The sequence below is a fragment of the Myxocyprinus asiaticus genome, chromosome 1 (assembly GCF_019703515.2).
Source record: "Myxocyprinus asiaticus isolate MX2 ecotype Aquarium Trade chromosome 1, UBuf_Myxa_2, whole genome shotgun sequence".
NCBI classification, from domain to species: Eukaryota; Metazoa; Chordata; class Actinopteri; order Cypriniformes; family Catostomidae; genus Myxocyprinus; species Myxocyprinus asiaticus.
Genome location: NC_059344.1, coordinates 15,778,286 through 15,786,638, shown reverse-complemented (window position 1 = coordinate 15,786,638; position 8,353 = coordinate 15,778,286). Strand labels below are relative to the sequence as shown.

The following is an 8,353-nucleotide window of genomic DNA, read 5'->3' as shown; positions in this document are numbered from 1 at the left end:
GGTTTACCTTCACCTTCGGGTTTTCGAGCCCATTCTACGAGGATCATGGCATCCTCATGGGCTTTAGCTAGAGGTGCGTCCTTGGAGACATTTGAATGGCGGCAGTGTGGTCCTCTCTGCATACATTTGTTAAATTTTATAATCTGGATGAGGGATGACTCCTGTTTCCCAGGTTCTCTCTGTTGGAACAGGAGTATATTCATAATTCCTTTTTTATTCAGACACTTTAACACCGCTATATGCTTGCCACACAGGCTTAGACAGCTGGCAGCTACTGTTCGCACAGCGTGAATGTATTTATTCCCATAGCAATCATACGCAGATGGAGTTCTCCGAAAAGAAACGTCTCGGTTATCGTATGTAACCTTGGTTCCCTGTGGGGAATGAGACGCTGCATAGCTGGCCATCCTCTCTAGCAGCTGCATAAGCTTGTGCCTTTTGCTGAAAATCTGACTCGATTGCGTGATGTAGCGCCCCAGGGTGTAAGCACCATCAGCCAATAAATTATTGTGATTATATAAGGCAGTGGTTCTCAAACCTGTTCCTGGAGGCCCCACAACACTACACATTTTGGATATCTCCCTAATCAAACACCTGATTCAACTCATCAGCTTGTTAGTGGAGATTCCAAGACCTGAATTGGGTGTGTCAGAAAAGGGAGATATACAAAATGTGCAGTTTTGGGGGGCTCCAGGAGCAGGGTTCAGAACCACTGGCATAAGGGTTTCAGATGACGTGACACTCGGATGGTGTCCCATAGCGATCATATGCAGTGTCTTGTTCCCCTCTGGGAACCAAGGTTACATACATAAGATGATTTCAGCCTAATAGTGATACTTCTTTGAATGGCCAATTTTTCAAGATACAAAATACTGTATTTTGATAATTCCACAGTATTTGGTATTTTATTTTGATACATTTAAACTGAGGTACTTTTAAATGCATTTTCACGTATTTGTGCCCATCACTGACAGTGCCTCACCGGAGTGTGTAGATGACATGAAGCTATGGTCAGAGATTAGTTACATTATCATTAATTATTCTGAGTTATGTAAGCCAATAACTACATAAACTGAGCCTGAGCTTCATTCCCAAGTAACACTTAAATTGTTGTCCCCTAGATTGCTCGTTTTGACTTGCGTCTCGAGACCAGAAATAGAAATCAGGCAATTAGAATCATCATGGCGCTGCCCAGTGGTTGCTCAGGAAAACTGGATAAAACAGCAATTTTGTTGTATTAATAGCAGTTTATTCAGCACACTCAAGCATCTACTCCAGAGACAGCCATTTAAATGAAAAAAAAAAAAAAACAAAAAAAATACATTTATGCCATTTTTTGCTAAGCTTGTTGTCTCTTTGTAGAAGGTCTCTGGCTAAGCTCTGCCCACTGAACTGGGGTCAAATCCATCATATACACAACAGTAAAACCAAGTCTCAATTTACACTTAAGGCTTTTGTTCAGTCTGTCAAAATAAGTGGCATCTCTGAAGTACAGGACAGACTTTGAGAATAAAAATGCAAGTCATTTGAGACTCAACTCTCAAAAAGGCAGGTAAAAGCAAAGGGACACCACACACACACAAAGTTAATTGATTTCGGCACAGCACAGTCAAATGCCAACTCTGGGCACCATGTCTGGGATTTTGCCACCCCACAGGCCTCATGACAGCAGGGGTCGGTCCAGAACACCTTGAGGGACAGAATTGGCAGCTTTCTCCAGCTGCTGGAGTTTGAAGGCCAGAGGTAGCAGAAGGCCATTCAGATGCTGGCTGCTGAACATGAAGGCATTATTGGCCACCGCTTCCACTGATGGAGGTGTGATTGGACCAGAGACATCAGGGTACACCGGAGAGGCCAACGCAGATGGAGGTGATGAGGAAGGTGGAGACGGTGAAGAGCATGTGTCCGAAGCGGGTGAAAGGGATCTGTCATTGGCATTAGTTGAGGCCAGGGTGTGTGGTTAGAGTTGAAACCTTTGATCGTATTGGGGAGCCGGGAGCTGGAACCGGCAACGGGTGCCATGGAGACGGAAACCAAAAGCGCTGAAGGTATGACACAAGGTGCCATGAGGCTTCCACTTGAGTGTGATTGAAGTTGCCAGGCTCTCTCTTCGTCTGTGCTGTCAGATTCAGAGCCACCCTCAACGTACGGGAAATGGCATCTGGTGCCAAAGGGGCAAACCCCGTAGGCACGATACATACAGCATGGTACATTCCTGCGGTGTGGGCGCACAGGCCTCTGCTCTTCAAGGTTGTGCACAAAAAGACAACGCGTGCCATAGATTCAGTAACTGGCAGTATGGAAGGTACGACACAGCTCAGTTTTGTACTTAGGATGGTGGGAGGGGACGTGAAGTTCGTGCAGGCCGCGAGCAAACTGGCAGCGTTCGGCATACTTGCAGGTACCCGTCTCAGCGTAGCGGCTGCACTGGTCGGTCTTGTAGCATGTGGAGCACAGCCAGGGGTTCACAGGGGGAGATGGAGACTCAACCAGGGGGAGCAAGGCCTCAGCAAGGGAGAGATTTCAGTGAAGAGAGGCTCATTCTGGCCTTCAGTGGGGAACAGCAGCAAGTTATCTTGACTGGTCTAGAAGAAAAAGACCTACTTTTAGGTTCTGCTCTCAAAGCCATTGCCTTGTTTAAAGAAAAGGCTGTGACTTGTAATAGAAAATAAAATAAAGGCCATTGGGACAAATGCATACATGTCGCCACTCAATAGAAGACAGAATTGATGTAAATGCACGAGTACTTCATTACACTCTTGGAAGTTCGCCACTCGAAGTTCACATTAGAGTGAATACCATTATTAAGGCTTATAAAATCTCAATAAACCCCCTTTCTCCCTAGTATTTAAAGGTGCTGCAAGCGATTTTAGCGTTGTGAAGCTTTCACATGACCGAGCAGTTGAATTTGCCACACCCCCCCATTCTAAAACTCCACCCTCCAGAGATCATTGAGACAGAGCAAAGTCCTTAATTGGTGTTTTTGATTTGAGATAGTTTTTCTGGCATATTTTTAGCTTTCTTATGTTACTCACTCTACTCGGCAAAGGAAGAATTAGAAGCAGCGTCTAATAGACTGTCTGACTTAACCATGTATTTGCCTTATGCCCATTCCTCCAATCTAACCGCAGGCATCTCTGTATGTGAGTATGAAGACAGGTTGGTGAGAGTTGTTCTTAAGGAGTTTACAGATTTTGAATGGAAACATATTAAGGACTTTAAGCAACATCTGCGGACGAGACACTATGCAAAAAAAATCACCAAGCAATAATGATGGCGGAACGGAGCATTTAATCATTCAAGAAAAAAGGTAGGCCATTTAAAAAGAGAGAATGGATGCTTGCAGTGCTAAATAACTGTCATAAGAAGAGTTTTACTCTTGTATGATATAAATAGCTTACATCTAAAACCAAGATATTATTCTACCTATATTTGAGTTTTTTTTATTCAAAGCCTATAACCATGTAATTTAACATAAGTTTTGAGGATGTTTAGGCTATTTACAGCATTCACTTTGCATCATAACTTGTAAAACAATTTAACATTTACTTTCCTAATCTGTCACGTACGATCGACTGTCACTATGGCAAATAAGAAGCGCTTTAGAAATTATAGTTTTGACGTCAGGGAGTGAGTGATGTCGCGTACACTCAATGGAACATAGAACGCCGCAGTCCCTATTAAGAAGGACACAATGTTATTTTTTGCTTTGTGATGTCATGAAAGAACATTTGTGCTCTGCAGAATATTCAGCGTGGGCCCGCATACCCATAATAATGCGTTTAGTCATTGCTTTGTAGGTTCCCGTGAAGAATATCACATATAAACATACGCGCCACATTTCTGCGCATGAGCGCAAGGTATTTTGAATACGATTGAGAAAGTAGTCAGATTCAAACGTTTAAATGACTAATATTTTTAGGTCTACACCACCCCCTTCAATCAGATGGAAATTTCATTCAGATCCAGCTCAGATCATTTGTGTTTACATGAAGGCTTTTCAATCTGATTGAGATATCAGTCAGATTCTAAATGGGTTATTTGGTTGCATGTAAACGTGGCCACGTTCAAATTATTGACAGGTGAAATGTGTCAATGTCCGGACATATTTTTGTTTTCTGTTTACAAAGTCTACAGTTGCACAGAGACCTGTGAGATATCTCAGAACACTCATTTCATGAATATCTATAAAAGGGAGGCGGGGGGCCTGGGTAGCTCAGCGAGTATTGACGCTGACTACCACCCCTTGAATCACGAGTTCAAATCCAGGGTGTGCCGAGTGACTCCAGCCAGGTCTCCTAAGCAACCAAATTGGCCCGGTTGCTAGGGAGGGTAGAGTCACATGGGGTAACCTCCTCGTGGTCGCGATTAGGGGTTCTCGCTCTCAGTGGTGCGCGTGGTAAGTTGTGCATGGATCGCGGAGAGTAGCATGAGCCTCCACATGCTGGGAGTCTCCGGTGTCATGCACAACGAGCCACGTGATAAGATGCATGGACTGACAGTCTCAGAAGCGGAGGCAACGGAGACTTGTCCTCCACCACCCAGATTCAGACAAGTAACCATGCCACCTCGAGGACCTACCAAGTAGTGGGAATTGGGCATTCCAAATTGGGTAAAAAAAGAAAAGAAAAAAAAATATTTACAAACAAAGGGAGTAGGAACATTTTTTGCATACTCTTCCATGGGGTGGGAACTTACAGCATCTTTAAGTGCACTGATGTCATTCTCATTTTGACTGTTGTATTCGTCATATAATGCAGTCCTTCGTTCACCAGGTCTTTTTTTTTTTTTTTACCCAAAAAAGGTTTTAGAATCCTGGAGGATACAAACACTGGCAGGGTCAAAAATAGGGGCTTGGGACAAAGTCAAATCTTAAAAAAAAAAAAAAAAAAAAAAAAAAAACACAAAAATGCGGATTTCATAGTTATAGGTAACCTCCTTACTGAACTTGGAATTTATTTGTAATACATTTGAGTATTTTATACAAAACAGCTTGTGTGTTTTTTTTTTTTTCTACCTTCCATGCCCTCAAAAAAAAAAAAAAGCAATATTTTGAAGAAAAACATGGACATTTATTATTTGGGCCCTAATGTGTGAGTGAGAGAGTGAGAGTGTGAGAGAGAGAGAGAGAATTAGAGATTGGTTTACCTACTTGAACATTTAGTGTTAAATTGACCTTATTGTACAGCACAATCAACATTTGTTTAAAATGTGCTACAGAAATAATGCAACCCATTGTACAAGACAAGACAAGCCAAAGTTTAAACTAGCTTTTAGTCTGGAGCCTTTTTTTTTATTATATCATTATTATTATTATTATTATTTTTTTGAATGGGAATAATTGTCCCAAATACTACAAAATCGTGGCACTTAAAAGCAAACAGAATATAAACAAGTTAACTTACCTCAAACATCTCTGTGGGCTTTTGGACTCCTTTATACAATTAAACAGCAGTTGATCAAAACTCTGCGGTCGTTTAGCAACAAATACACTAGCAAGTCCAGCGTACAGACAGCTGCTCAGGTTGTTTTAAAGCTCACCCGGTTCCCAGTCCCGCGCTCCCTTTCAAACATGAGTCAGCTGTGAAGCGTCAATGTCAGCGTGTGGCTCGAATCAGCCAATCAGGATTCGGAGGCGGCGCAGTGGCGTATCCAGGACATTTTTTCTGGGGTGGCCAAGATGGGGCACAGACCTAGTGTGGGGTGGCGATACCGGGAGAACCTTTATGAAAGGCACATGATCAAAATGTGTAAATATCGCATTGCTTTGCTTCAACATCTACACATGTAGAATAAATGAATTCTTAAACTCATGTTAGCTTTCACTGAATTGTTTGTATTCAATATCAGACTGTTGTTTTGACATTTGACAGTTTTCTATTCCTGTTCTATTTCAACCTATTACAGTTTCAGGGAATCTCTGGTTATTTTAACATAACATCCATTTTTAAATCAGTAATTGTTTAGGAAAAGTCAGTTACACATTTTTAAGAGCTATTCTCATTGTAGAGAATAACATCAGGTATAGTGTATAATCATAATGAGATACAAGTACAGGTGATAACTGATTGAGGCACAATTCAATCAATCATTCAATCAATTATTCATTCATTTATTAGCTATAACTGCACTGTCCAGCAGAAATATTGTTAAATTGGGTACAAATCAGTGTGTGAAATTGGCTACGAGGGCTTATAGGTGTCTGTTTGGAAACCCCAAAATTGCAGATTGAGCTCTGAATACAGTAAAAAACAAAACTCTATTTACAGTGTCTACTCAGGTTTATTTTCCACATGTTCTGATAGCTTCAATTACTTTGAATATTACCAAAAAAAAAATAGTTAGTCAAATCATTTGTGGCATTTAAGTGCAATTTGCCCTGCCTCTGCATATTTAAAATGTCAAATAAGGTATAAAAACTTTGAAGATTTTATTGGTCTGACTGACCAATAATCACATAAAGAGCTCACAAATAACTCATGTAAAGATTTAAAGTACAGTCACAGCACAAACCCTTCCATTTCACACACAGGTTAGCCATATATATAACTTTAGCTGTTGAACATATACATCTGTAAAACGCTTTACACACCTCCGTCATTAAATCAGAAAACATGGCATTTCATATTTCATGTCAATATAAAGATAACATGCTGAATGTGGTGTAGGGTCTAGCTTACTCTTTAACCTGGCTACTGTAACAATGAAAAAATGTTTTCACATTCACATGGAAATTTGGGATAAATTAAACGTTAGATTAGATGAACATACCTCTCAAATAACAGCTTTCTTTTTGACCACAAATCGACATCGTCAACTCATTGGAAGTTGGAGGTAGACGCTAGCTCGTGTCAGCTTCGTGCTTCTGACCCACCGTTATACTCCAGACCTGGCACCCGCTGCCCGCGACCTGCGGCCTGCCCCTCCCCCCCCACTGATCAAAGATCAGCTCACACAGCTTCAGTCCCACCACTACTATAATGGTCAGAAATATAAAACTGACCCTGGGTCAGTGTGACTCTAAATCAACAAATGACCTGAGATGTCATCTTTGATTGACAGGTGTTTCTATTGGTTCTTCGTTCTTGTGTTGATGAACATGATGAACTACCAATCAGTTCTGGGGTGGCCACAGAGTGGCCAATGAGATTTCAGGGGTGGCCCAGGCCACCACAGGCCACCCCCTAAAATCGCCACTGAGGCGGCGGACCGTCACTCTCATTTGAGAGCAGTCTGATGTGACGGTCCGTATACTACTGTGACAATTTTGTCTTCTGTGGGTGTTTTGTATTTGATTGAATGGGTTCAGCATTCCCAATGTAGCCTCGGGGGAATAAACATTGCTCGAGTAGCTTGATGGGCGACTTCAAAGGGCAAACTCTGAATATACACCTATACAGACCTATCCCGTACCTCGATGTGCTTAATTAAGCGTTTGTCTGTGAAGTGCAGATTTAAGACTTTGTGTTATATTTATTGTGAGGCTTGGGATGAGGATATACATTTACTTGGTGCACAATAAGCCATGGACAATTTTTATCTTAAAAGGATGTTACCCGAATGATTTTGACAAGGAAACAACCAAAGATAACCAAAGTCAAATGTATAAACAATCTGCAGTGAGGCGAATGAACCACATTACATGGTGGAGGAATCGTGCGTTGTTTTGTTTATTGGTTATTATTAATAATGTTACTATATACTGAACACTGGTGTCTTATAGCATATTGCTGTTGCCATCGTATTTATTTATGAATGCAATAAGCCCCTCGAGGCCTTGCGTAGCTGTAAGGCACTCACAATGGAAGTGAATGGGGCCAGACTGTAAACATTAAAATACTCACTGTTTCGAAAGTATAACCACAAGTCATAAACATTATACGTGTTAACATTATATTAGTGTATTAAAATCTGTTCTACATGACTTTAGTGTGATAAAAATCTCTTATAAGGTTTACCAGCGTTGCGTGGTTACAGCAGTGAAGTTACAATGGGATGTAACTTTACACAGAAAAGGTTAGTAAGCGATTTTATCACACTAAAACATGTTAACATGTATAATGTTTACGAATTGTGGCTACACATTTGAAACAGTGTGTATTTTAATGTTTATCGACTGGCCCCCATTCACTTCCATTGTGTCTTACTGTAACTGCGATTTTGGCTCGAAAATATTTTTTTGTGGTAATGACCTTTATGCCACAAGTGCTGTCGATTGAGTTTAACTTGTATTGAACACGGAAGATACCTTTAACTTGACACGGCGACTGAAAAACGTGGTGCTTCTGCCCAAGATGCAGTCCAATGGTTAAAGATATCCGTCCGACACATGTTTACATAGATAAACAATTGA

The 8,353-nt window shown here is 41.1% G+C and overlaps 1 pseudogene; it reads right to left on the bottom strand.

Annotated features, from left to right (window-relative positions):
* Window positions 1-1,660: 1,660 nt before the first annotated feature.
* LOC127456186 (mRNA decay activator protein ZFP36L2-like) lies at window positions 1,661-2,514 on the bottom strand (annotated as a pseudogene).
* Between the last annotated feature and the right edge of the window lie 5,839 nt (window positions 2,515-8,353).